The sequence below is a fragment of the Hippopotamus amphibius genome, chromosome 13 (assembly GCF_030028045.1).
Source record: "Hippopotamus amphibius kiboko isolate mHipAmp2 chromosome 13, mHipAmp2.hap2, whole genome shotgun sequence".
Classification (NCBI taxonomy): domain Eukaryota; kingdom Metazoa; phylum Chordata; class Mammalia; order Artiodactyla; family Hippopotamidae; genus Hippopotamus; species Hippopotamus amphibius.
Window position 1 is genome coordinate 25,152,209 of NC_080198.1, and position 13,186 is coordinate 25,165,394.

General features: G+C 42.9%; 1 protein-coding gene across 5 annotated transcripts in view; it reads left to right on the forward strand.

Moving 5' to 3' along the window:
* Positions 1-13,186, forward strand: part of PRICKLE2 (prickle planar cell polarity protein 2) — a 335,365-nt gene that overhangs the window by 220,190 nt on the left and 101,989 nt on the right. Inside the window, exon 1 of one of the 5 annotated variants that reach the window (XM_057705871.1) lies at positions 7,680-7,751. The exons of the other annotated variants lie outside the window; for them this stretch is intronic. The gene's annotated coding sequence lies outside the window, so the exon portion shown is untranslated. Of the gene's footprint in view, positions 1-7,679; positions 7,752-13,186 lie in introns of those variants that run through there. 5 annotated transcript variants of the gene reach the window in all.

Consider the following 13,186-nt stretch of genomic DNA (forward strand, 5'->3'; position numbering starts at 1 on the left):
CATCAGATTCTTCAAGGTGTTAAAGTCACCCGAAAGGTTAATAAGAAGTGCTAGATTGGTTGGTAGATTGTTGTAAATTCATCCAGGAAACTCTCCTAAGGTTAAATTGAGGCTGGAAAAAACTGTCCTTCAGCCCAGTAGAAATACATCACTGTTCTACGAAGTTACCCAGGAAATAATATTAAGCTCTGTGGAGCTGGAAGGAGAATTACCTGATTCTCTTCCCATTTTTTAGATGATTAAATTGAGGTCTGTACTCTCAGATGCCAAAACCACAGGAGTACTTCTTTCTGTGTTTCAGATACTTTCTATTATTCACTTAGCAGTTCAACAATTTTTTGAACCTTTACTTTAGGTTAAACTAGGAGTTTCTAGTCTTTGTATATTCAAGGCATTCTTTCAAATATTGGACATTTTGCAGTACACTTAGCAGAATTAAGTTACACTGTGGTTACGGTATACAATTCTCAGTCATTCTCAACATAAATATATTCTTCTCTGCCCCAACTTTCCTTTGTCTTGTTTAATCCCAGAAGAAGACAGTCTTTCTTTGGTGTGGTTTTAATGATGTGCTACTGATCATATAGTTAACTCACACTCTACATTCTGGCATCATTGTAACAATATACATTTCCAGTAATTCTGTAAAACAAATATTAAAAAAATGAAAATTTTACACATTGATTCTGTCTTTTTTGTGTGCCCGTGAAGTGTTCAGCCTCTAGTTGAGGACTGCCAAGCTAGATTCTGGGCTGGGTGTTAGAGATTGAAAATTTTAAAGAACTACCTACTGAGTGCTTATTGTTCTAGGTACAAGAAAAGCTCCTTGATCTTATGGAAGTTATATTATGTGGGAAAAACATTTAAGAGATACACCAACAGGTAAAATAGTTTCTGACAGTGACAAATGTTAAGAAAAAAAAATTAAAGGATGATAGAGTGGAGAGTGAATGAGAAGGGAAAGTGGGCTATTTTTTATAGGGTTCTTGGTGGAGGTGCCTTTGAGTGATTACATGGATAATGAAAAATAGGCCAGCTCATAAAGAGCTCGGGGAAGGATGCTCCAGGCAGTAAAACAGCCACTGCGGAGATCCTAAGAGAGGGATGGCCTTGGCACACGCACAAGCACAAAGGACAAATAAAAGGTCATTGGGGCTGAAACATGGTAGACAAGATGGGGAGTGGGACAAAATGAAACTGCAGAGACAGGAAGGGGCCAAATTATATTGGATTCAGAGGCTGAGGTTAGTGAGTGTGTACTTTATTTTAATTGTAGTGGGAAGCCAGTGGAGCTTTTTGAGCAGGGGAGTGGAGTGTTATCACCATTGTTTTATTTTTTTATACCTGTTTATTTGAGTATAATTGCTTTACAATGTTGTGTTAGTTTCTGCTGTGCAACAAAGCGAATCAGCTATGTGTATACATGTATCCCCATATCCCCTCCCTCTTGAGCCTCCATCCCACCCCTCTAGTTCGTCACAAAGCACCAAGCTGATCTCCCTGTGCTATTCAGCAGCTTCCCACTACCTGTCTGTTTTACAATTGGTAGTGTATATATGTCATTGCTACCCACCGTTGTTTTAAAAAAACAAAACAGTAGAAAATAGATTCTAGAAAGGCATGAGTGGGTACAGGGAAGAATAAGTAAGCTGTTGCTGTAGCCCAGGCAGGAGGTGATGGTGAATCGGACAAGAAGGTAAAGGTAGAAATGGTGAGTAGAGGTCGCTCATCCCATGCACCAAGTGGAGTCCACAGTCTGGGCAGTCGTGCATTGTATCAGCTCAGCCAAAAAAGCACGTGGGCATTGCTACATCCCCAGGTCTGGGGATGGGAGGTGCATCTAGGGGACATACATCCTTCAACTATCACCTTGTCAAATCCGAATATAACAAATTCCTGAATATTGTCAGTGTCTCAGTCCTCTAGACCATGTGAATTCAATTCATCCGGGGCTTCTTTCCAATAAAACACGAAACCAGGAAATGTTATTTTCTTTCCCTGTGCTTCCCTCCATCCTCTCACTGCTGCAGCGTGGGGAGACTAGTCGTGGCTCAGAACAAAACCACAGAAACCTTTCCGAGGATCGGGCTTGAAGAAGGGAAATCAGCATCTTGCCTTTTTTTTCGCCTGTTCTCCCCTCCCCCGTGGGAAACCCTGAGAAATGTGCTTTGTTTTTTTTTTCCCTGGACTTGACTGAAGCCAGGTCTGTCCTGAAAATAACGTCTTTCCCTGTTGTGTCTCAGTCTCAATTGCGGGGCTTTACTTCCAGCCTCGGTATTTGGTAAATACCCAGTTTCTTGACACTCTTGTTTCCCAAGTCCACTGGGGTCATCTTGAGCCTTTGGCCTCATTCACTGAGGAACATGGGTTTCTGGGAAGTCTCTGCCTGCAGCCCCTCAGCACGGATATTAAAGGGCCCCTGTCAAGTTTTGAAGGGTGTGACCATTGCCAGAATCCCCACAAGCCAAGCCCCTGAGGGATGCTCTCGCCAGCTGGCCCACATCCACACCAGCAATGGCTGGATTTCAGTGGTTCTCTGTGTATAGAGCTGGCTGAGTTCCCCTGGATGAAAGGCAGTCTAATATAAACTGAAAATGTTATTAATAAGCAGCCACTTAAGAATTTCCTATGACTTGCCTGTGATTTGGGGGCCTTTATGTGAACAGGGAGAAAAGCATAGCTTGTTTTACATGGGTTATGGGACCAGTGCAGTCAGTCTGAAGGGGCCTCAGAAAGGCATTCAGGTGTTTGGTGAAGGGCTCTGGAATCCAGCAGATCTAGGTTTGCGTTTCCATTTTCATTGTTTCCTGGCTGTGGGAGCCTGAGTAAGTTTCAGAAACCCTTTGAGCCTTGATTTTCCCATCTGTAAAATGAGGATGATATTAGTAATTTCCATTTCTTAACTGTGCTGTGAGGATTAAATAAGGAATGCATGGAAAGTGTTTAGCACAGAACCCAGCATACACTCCAAAAATGTCTTCTTCAAAAGGAAAGTTGGAAAAAGCATACGCTAGAAGTGGAACCAAACTGACTTCTCTTCTCCTGGTTTAGGGTGAGAAAAAGTGGATTTGGTGTTCTAGACACGCCACATTGAATAGTAGCAACCACAGTGCTTGGCGTCTCTGAGCTCCACCTTCTCCTATAAAATGGCAATAATAACCCTTGTTCCTCTGATTAACTTTGTAGAGATTTTTGGCAATTCAGAGAGTTCCCTGAATTGAAAGTGCATGAGACGCTCTGAAGTGCTCAGTCATTAATTTAATATCCAAACCTGTCTACCTTATTGTAGAAACCAAGGTCATTTCTGTAACCTTGAAATATTAAAAGAATGGTAAAGGATAAGTAATCCTTCAGTAAAGGTGGTAGTCAGATTACCTTGCTCAGTCCAGCACACCTGTAAGTGTATACTAGGTGTTTAATAAAGACTTGTAGAAATGACTTGTTTGGCATCTGTTTTCCATTCATCTCTTTCCATCCCAACTAGAATATATTAGTAGGGGCTAGATTGACTTCTAGAGAACAAGAACCATGACTATTTTTTATGGACTTGTTTCACTTTTTGACCCTACGCAGAACATAGGGCCTAGCAAACTGGTACCGAGTCAGATTTCAGTACACCCAGCGTGCTGTAGGTGGTAAGTTATTTAATCCTAACAGCAGCTCAACGAAGTGGCAGTTAGGATTTGAACCCAAGGCACTGTGCCTCCAAATTCTAAGATCTTAGTCCACTGCACTGAATACTGTTTTTAAGTACTTAGGGGATGTTTAGTGCTTCAGATTTGGTCTACATGGGGTTAGCCAACTTCTTCCACACAGGAGCAAGAGACCAAACAAGTACTTCGGCAGGTGGCATGGAAGAGAAAGTCAACCGAAGAGATATTTTGTGGAGTCTTCCAATTCTTGCCTTGAGGTTGGGAGGTGGAGTGTTAGAATTCAGAGCGCAGTCATTTCCTCAGAAACTGTTCCCCTGAAGGACTTATCTGGAAAGGAGGAGCTCTTAGAACTTGCTCTGCTCAATGTCCAATGAAGCAAAAATGTACGTGCCATAAAATCACGGTTAACATATGGACAAAGTGAAATGGAGGAATTGATTCAGGCGTAACCATTCCACCTACCTTGGTTTCTTCTTAGGATGATGGTGGGCCTGACAGCAGCTCAGGAAATCAGAGCTTATCTAGGTACCCACAGCCTTTCCTACGGATGCAGTGATGCAGGTAGCATGTTGCCATGGAGACACCATCCGTAGCCAAGTTCTTTTCCTTTGAGGGCTCACTCTTTCTACTCATCACGATGCTGAATTAGCTAGCTGTGTGTTTGGTAGGCAGATTCCTCACTGGCCTGTGAACATGTTTACAATAAAGTTAAAACCCCTTCACCTGGGTTGCATGTGTAGTCCTCTAGCTGCTAGCTTGTCGCCATCTTTGACTCCTGTCAATATATTGATGACACCTTGTTCTCTCTCACCTTGTGCCTTTATTCACCTGTCGAGAATACTCCTTCCGTCTCTTTTTGCCTGGCAGCCTCCTACTCAGCAAGGTTGTAGGCAGTGGCCAGCACATGGTAGGTTTTCTATTAATAATTGACCTAAGGACAAAGTCACAGGACTGTTCACTTTTTTGTTTTTCTTTCAAAACTTATTTTGAACAATTGCAGTGTTATATATAATTTACAAGAATAGCATAATGAACTTCCAGTCACCCTTCTAGAAATGTCTGTTGCTGACATTTGGCACTTTTGTGCTATTTGTTCCCTCCCTCCCTCCCTGTCTTTTTTGCATGCATGTGCATTCAATGCATACACATAGATTATTATTTTTGCTCAACCCTTTGAAAATAAATGACAAACATAATCGCTTACCTGTATACATTTCAGCATCTATCTCCTAGGAACAAACATCCTCTTAAGTAACCCCACAAGTACTGTTGACACTGAAATTTACGGTCTAGCTCTTTGTGGTTGTATCTTTGTGTCCCAGACAGGGACGGACTCCTTATGGTTTTGTTTTAACCCCTCACAACACCCACCAGAATGCTCAGCAAACGGTAGATGGTCAGCGAATTATTGTTTAATAAATGAAGCTGCCTGCAGCAAACACTTGGAGGGAGTCCCCTCTTCCCCCTTGGCACTCACCTTTCTAGGGTACCCTGACCCATGGTTCCTCCATCAGTAGGAACTGTAACTCTCTGCTCTAGCTTGCCTGTCTTGTGTGTGAGGTTAGGGTCCTCACCCAGTGACTGTTGGGAACTGGGGGATAAGTACCCCTGCCTCCTTGATTCTCCAGTGGGACATCTCTGAGGAATGGGCTATACCATCTCCCGTAGCTCCTCAACTGTGAAGTGAGTCAGAGTTGCCCAGACCTGCAGCTGCTCATTACCTCTCCTCGTATTAGCATCCTTCCCTCCCCGCTTCCCAATTCCCTCTCGGGCCTTTTTGGGATCACCTCCCAAACTTCTTTATGTTCAGAAGCCTCCCAAGGATCTGATTGTGGGGAAACCCAGTCCAAGACATTGTTCCTCAATTGCTGAGACATCAGACCTGGAAGTCAGAGTCTGGTAAGAGATACTCGGAAGATCAAAAGTCATCCAGGAGGCTTATTTTTTAAAGGAAATGTGTTTCCTCTGCTTCAGAATTCCAAGATAAATTCGTCTCAGGCAGGGCCCTGTATATGTTTCTTCATGGAAATATGAATCAACATATTAAGAGAGCAAACAACTGCCCCTAAAAATGACCCTGTAGCAACTTTGGCAGCGCCTAGGAGAGATAATCTCCTCTTGGTGCAGATGGCCGGAGCCGCTGGAGCCCGGGCGGAGGGCAGGGAGTTAGATGGGCCAAGCAGCGGGTTTTGGCTCTGTGCTCACACCAGCCTCGTACCCAGCTGGCCTTGTCACGGTCTCCGCCCTTGAGCTTCTTGTGTTTATTAGGAAACCGTTTTTCCTTTCTCACAGAGATAGAAATCTTGCTTCCAGACATGGCAAGTGTCAAGGTTCATGCCTGGGTCCCTCATTCAGACGGAGTGTTTGCCAAAAAAGAGGGGAAAACACAGTATTGTGGCCAGAGGGAGGGCGTCAAGGAGCCAGAGAGGCTGCAAATAACAGGATATGCCGACGTCTGGGTATCAAGACAAGAGGGATATAAGAATTCCAAGGGGAAGGGAATTGACGAGAAAGGAAGAGCTTTCCTGCATCCACTAAGATGGCACCGTCCCCTGAGTCTCACATCGCTGTTTGGGCTTTGGGACAGGCAGTGGCTCAGCCAGCTAGGTCACTGTCATCCATGGGGAAGGGGAGGCCACGCACCACTTCCTGAGAATGGTTCACACCACACTCTTCCCCACCTCAGAGCCTCTGTGCTTGTTTTCCCCCTGCCTGGAAAACTCTCTCCCTGGTCTTTCTGAGCACTGCCTCCTCCTCCGTGTTCTGGTCACAACTCACATGTCACTTCATTGGGGTGGCTTGTCTTAATCCATCCTCAGCCCCTCTCTTATCTCCTCGTTTGTTTCCATCATGACACATCACCATCTATAAGTGGCAAGTTTATCTATGTGTCTACCTGACTGTGGTCTGTCTTCCTCACTTGACTGGAAGCCCTAGGAGGTTAGGGATACTGTCTGAATCCCAGCATCTCCATACAGAGCCTAGCACTCAGTAGGTGCTCAATCACTGTTGTCTGGTTGTCTGGTTGGATGGATATGGATGGAAGGATGGTAGGACAGATGGCGGGAAGGATGGAAAGATGCACAGAAGAGAAGAGGGAAGATTTGGCCACTGTCCTTAAAACAAGGTGGTAGAAAGAGCATTGGTCTTGGAGTCAGACAACGTAGGCTCTAATCTGTATAACTTGAGTCAAGTTGCTTATGAGTTTGTAGAACACACAGTTCATATGTGTGAAATGGATAAAAATACCAACTTTATAGGGCTGCCAAGAATGAATAAAGGAGATAAACTGTGAAGCAAAATGAATATTATAAACCTTTTGTAAATGTAAGAAAATAATATTAGAAGTACAGCTGTGTTCACTCCTACCTGCCATCCTCCAGTACCAAAGCATGTACTGGAGTTAGGGCCCTGGAGGTCAGACCTGTCGTGTGGAGTCTTCCATCCTTTGGGGGAGAACTTCTGCCTCCTGAACGTCCTCATCTCAGCTCATCTCAAGCCAGCCTCCACAAGCACATTGCCTACCTGCCTTCCTTCCTTTCATTCTGACCCTCCGCTTGTGTTTTTGTGAGGCATGTGGAAGGTGGGAGCTGAAGCCCTGTGCATGGGTCATGTGATTGTGTGACCCATGCGATTTTGGAGGGGAACAGCTAGTGTTCTTTGTGATAGTTCAGTTTTGACAATTCTAACTTAGTCATCGCTGGAGTATCTCAGCGACATCCTTAAAGCAGGTGGACCCCACTTCCAGTTCTTACCGGCTCACTTGCTCAGCACGCTGATGTCTTTTTTGCTAAGAGCACCCACTGTGATTTTACTCACTTACATCCAGGCAGCCTGCAGCCCAGGAAAATCTGTCTTCGCTCAAAACACATATTTAACTGTTTTTTGGTCAAACAGGTAAGGTGGGAACAGTGTTCCCAAAGGGCAGTAAACTCAGAATCATTTTTGACTCATTTTAGTCTGGTGCTTTGCATGCATGTGAAAAGTTGACGTTCTCATTGGAAACTCGAGGAAAATGGGCAGCAGAGCAGACTGAGGAAGCCAGGCTCCTGCCCAGCCCCTGCTCTAAGTCTGGCCTGCCCAGGACAGATCCTTCAGGTAGTGTGCAGTGACGTAAGTTATCACACCATTGAGAGTCTGTGACCAGTGTACAAAGACACAATTCAGAGCCAGGGCTTAGTGGTTTTAAATTATCCATGCCCCATCTCTCCCTACTTGCCCAGCAAATTGAAAGGTGATAGCTGTTGAAATCTGCTTTTCAGATGTTTTTTATCTGAGGAACCTAACTTAACTCTGTGATACCGGTAAGTATTATATGCAGTTCCCACGTGGCCAGTGTCTTCCACGCCTTGTAAGTAAATTCTCTGATCCTGCTACAGGGCACCAGATCAGAACAAGCCCACTTATCTGCACTGAAGAATGCACATCTCTTTGCCGAGAGTGTTGTGTGTACACGTGTGGGTGGCTCTGGCTCATGTCTTTTTATTTCAGGCCAGAGTCTCATCTCTTGGTACTCGCTGATGGCACTCCCATAGGACGAAATCTGGCCTCTAGTTTCTTAACGTGAGGGGAAAAGGGGACCAGCAGCTGGTTCTGTTTAACAGTGATTATCTCTGGGAGGGTTGTGAGTGTTTGAATTATTTTTCTTCTTCTTGCTTATCTGTAATTCCTTATTTTTTTCTACATACATTGTATATTGCCTTTCTTTTTAGGATAAGGAGGCAGGAACTGTAAATTACCATAAGGAGAAAAAGGCTTCTTCTTTTCCTCTTATTAAGAATAAAAGGAGTTATTCTTTTGCCTTTAGTGAGCTGAAGTCATGGAAGAATTTAAATACCTAGGACACATCTGTTATTTAGCAAAAAGCTGTGGAGGTCTTTGGGTTCTTTTAGCCCTCTGTCTTTAACAATAATGTGCCTTTTCCCACACCTGATCTCAGCTGCCTGAGGCGTTGCCATATTGAGGCCAGAACTGTGCATTCCTCATCTAGTACTTGATTTTTGTTGGGACTGAGCCACTCTTTAAGCAGTCTGTCCCTTGACCCTGTGCATGAAAGTGGCCCAAATCTGATCTGACCATGGACTTGGGACACAGGAGACCATACCACCAGGGAGGTAGAAGGCAGGACCAGTAGCAGGCTGGCAATGAGAGACACTGTTCTGATGGCTGGTGTGGTCCTGCCTCTCACCAGTATCTTTTCACACAGTGGTACCTAAGTGGTACCCAGCTGAGTGACAGGTGGGTTTAGTGAAATAAGAGTTTAATACATGTTAGTCAGGAGGGGTTGGCACAGATCCCCCTGGAACAGTTTTTAAAATGTACATTGTCCAGAGACCATCGGGTATGTTGGTAGAATACACCAATTTTCAGACCAGACTCTGACGCAGGAGCTCCCTTCTAACTGGGAGGCTAGACGTGCATGTCTGAGTCACCTGGAATGCTGGTGGACATGCACTTCCGGGGCCCTGTCTCAGACCTATCAAATCAGAGTCATTGGGGCACGTCACTACTCCCCAAGCATCACCATGTCATGTCTTAGAAACTGGATATACAATTTCCTATGACTAGAAGCAGCCTTGTCTGCAGAGTTTCACGATTAGGAATTATCTGTCTCTTAAAAGCCATCGACAGCCTCTATTTTTCTTTACGTCTTTCTACCATGTATCAAATTATTGGGCACCTACTCCATATTTTGATAATACTAGAAATGACCTTGAACTGTCCTGGGAAGTATGCTGGTTTCCAGACTTGTGTCTTTGGAACCCTTGGGATGTTAGTACCATGAAAATGCCTGGAGTTTGGGAGAAGGTTGAGCTCGAGAGAAGTTGGGCTCAGGGCCTCCTTCTGTCCCATCAACTTGGGCAGCTCTGTTTTATAAATTTAGTTTCCACATAGGAGTTCTTTTTCAAAAATATTTTCCTCTCATTAGGAAAAAAAAAAAAAGAGGAATGAAAAAGAGAAAGAAGGAAAGGGGGGATGGGGAGGACTTAATGATGTTTCCAATCCTATCCAAGTCTAGAATCCTGCATTTTATGACTTGGGCTTGTCAGCATCGTGTGACAATAGAAGACTCCTTTTTTGCCTTCATCCTATCACTTCACACACCAAACAAGACATTGTGATTCAGGGTTCAGTGTTGTAAATAACCTGTCAACATCTCAACGATGGGACACCCCGCCACCAACAGACACCACCCCCCAATCTATCTATAACGAATCCTTCTGCATCATGGTAGGTGAGTTAATTAGTATAAATTGTTAGTCATTTTGCAAATGGTGTGGCCACTGGTACAGGTGACCAGAGTACTTTGAGACAGTTGAAAAGAGAGCCTTCACCTGCTGGTATTGTGTATTTCATGGAAGAGCCAATTGTGGCTTCTGAATACTGAGGCAAATGAATTTATAGCTGCATCTTGGTTGGGGGGGGGGGGCTGGCAAGGGTTGTTGCTGGGGAGATAGGGGAGCAGGAGGATGCAGGATCTCTGCTCTCTGAATCATGCCTTATTCCTGGGAAACCTGTCATTCACAAACCCAATTATGTACAGGTAGAATGTCAACTCTGACAGAATGAAACCAATGCACGCTTTGTATGATTGTTTTTTTTTTAATGAAATCCTGCTTTACTAGCAGGTTCTATTTTCATAAATGTCTATTTAAAAAAAAAAAAAGCCAAATCATATATTTCCCCACAGACTCCTGAAAAGCTTTAATCAGTGTGTCGAAGGAGAGAGCTGTTGGGTGTTGCCATGTGCATTTTGCCAAGAGGGAGGGAAAGACGTGCGGATCAAGAGAGATCCTCTTAGCTTTTACCTCTGACCCTCGGCACCTTTCTCAGCGTCTGGGCCTTGCGCTCCTCATTTGTAAACAGAAGTTATTAAATTAGTCTCTCCAAAGGCTGTCATGGAAGCACTCAAAGGTTAAAAATTCTCTGCAAATAAAAATGCCTTGCCACAGGAGTGCCTGTTAATTATAAATGAGGAATGAAAGGCAGGCAGCCGGCAGGGAAAATACATAAGGTCCTTGTGGTTTTGATTTGCCTTTTTTTTTTTTCTTTTTTCCTTTTTCTTTCTTCCTCTTTGGTTTTGATTTTTCTGACTGTGTTTGTTGTTCAGGAGTGAAAGGCCATTCTCTGGATGGAATCAGGTATGCCTTCTGTCTGTTATTATTAGGGTTCAGGGGTCAGATCGATCCTGCTTTGAATCTCTGTTCTGCTGGCTGTTTACTTTGAACATGTTGCTTAACCTCTCTGAGCCTTTGTTTTCTTCTCTGGAAAGTGGAGGTGATATTTCCTCTCTTGGAGGACTGGTGTGCACATCTGGGCTCATGCATGTCAGGTATAAGCAAGTCAGATGCTGTGCATTCTGTTTCTGTGTACCTCCACCCTAATCCTGCTCTCCCTTATGCAGTTTCACCATTCTCGTTTTGCATAGCACTTAGCATCTTTAATATACTGTATGATCGAATGATTTGTTATGTTTGTTGCTTTATTGTATGTTTCTCCCCCTCTGAGGATATAGGTTCTAAGAGGGGAGGGATCTTTGTTTTGGTTGGGTATCACTAGTGCCTAGAGCAGTGCCTGGCAGCTGGTAGGTACTTGGTGGTTATTTGTTAAATGACTGAAGAGGGCTTGTAACCCTCTTCCCTTTCTCCCTTCTGTTGAGCCTTCTACTCAGTGAGACTCATTATGAATCTGGTTCTTTAAATCTGTTTTTGCTTCGTCTTGTCTTTGTTCCTTCTTCTGGAGCTCCTGTTCATTAAAATATGTCCATCCAGCTGTAAAAAGTGTGCTCCTCCCTGCCTTGTTGAATAAATGAGTTTCATTGATGAATATTCTGCAGACTGAATTTAGGGGGAAAAACTCTACGTTTTGTTGTACAAGTATGACTTTCTAGTAAAAAACCATTAGTCACCAAAGAGCTTCTTAAACTTGCTTACACACACTGAAACTTTTTTCCCTTAAGTCATAAACTGACATAAAAAGTTCTGGAGGGGAAAAAATAAAAGCCCTGTCTGCTTCCCAAGACCCCTGACTTCTTTACAGTAGCTAATTAATTAAAGAGTTACTATTAAAATGAGCTCAGACTATTTTTAAAAGCAGTAGCCAGGGTTTGGATGAACCTTCTGTGAGTTTGGAGATGCAAACCAGATCCAAGTGTGCGTTCTGTCCGTGTATGTTTTCAGTCAGATGAAAAGCAGGAAGCGGGAGAATCTGAGAAGCCTCACTTGGCTGGATGATGCTGATTCTGCTTCTTTAAATACATTTTGGTGTGAAAATTCAGGCCAAGACATTAAAAGAAGAGGGACAAAAACCGACAGATCATCTCAATAGATGCAGAAAAAAGCACTTGACAAAATCCAGCACCCTTTGTTGATAAAAACACTCAATACCTAGCATAGAAGGAAACTTCCTCAACTTAATAAAAGAAAGTTACCCAAAACCCCACAATTATATAATACTCGATGGTCAAGGATTGGATACTTTCCCTTAAGGTCAGGAACAAGACAGAGAGCTCCACACTTGCCACTTCTGTTCACTTGAGGACCTAGCCAGGGCAGTAAGGCAAGATAAAGAAAAAATTGGCATTAGATTGAAAAAGATGGAATACAACTATCTCTGTTCACAGATGACATGATCTTGCATACAGGAAATCCTAAGGAATACACACACAAGCACATAGATACATTATTTAAACTAAAAAACCAGTTCAGCAAAATTGTACGATATAAGATCAGTGTACAAAAATCATTTGTGTTTCTGTATTCTGCAATATGAAAATGTAATTATGCAAACAATTCCATTTACAATAATGCCAAAAAGAATAAAATACTTAAGAATAAACTTAACAAAAGAAGTGCAGAACTTGTAGCTGAAAACCACGTAATACTGAAAGAAATTCAAGGAAACTGAAATAAATGGAAAGACCTTCTTTGTTCATGGATTGGAAGACTTAATATTAAGATACTGATACTTCCAAATTAATCTAAAGATACAGTGTGATCCCTATCAAAATCCCAACTTGCTTTTTTGTAGAAATTGGTAAGGTAACCCTAAAATTTACATTTTATAATGCAGATATCAGGGGCCCAAAGAGCCAAAATAATTTTTTAAAAGAACAAAGTTGGAGGACTCACAGTTCACAATTTCAAAACTCACTACAAAACTAGAGTAATCAAGACAGTATGGTACTAATATAAAGAATGACATATAGATCAATGGAATAGAGTTGAGAGTCCAAAATGAACCCTTACATTTATGATTAGTGGAATTAAATGGACAGTTAGATAGCCACATGAGGATGAAATTGGACTCCTACTTCATGCCATATACAAAACAGAGCTCGAAATAGCCACATGAGGATGAAATTGGACTCCTACTTCATGCCATATACAGAACAGAACTCGAAATGGGTCATAGACTCAAATATAAGAGCTAAAACCATAAAACTCTTAGGTGAAAATACAAGAGTAAATCATAATGACCTTGGGTCAAGCAGCAGTTTGTTAAATATGATACCAACAGCACAAGGAACAACA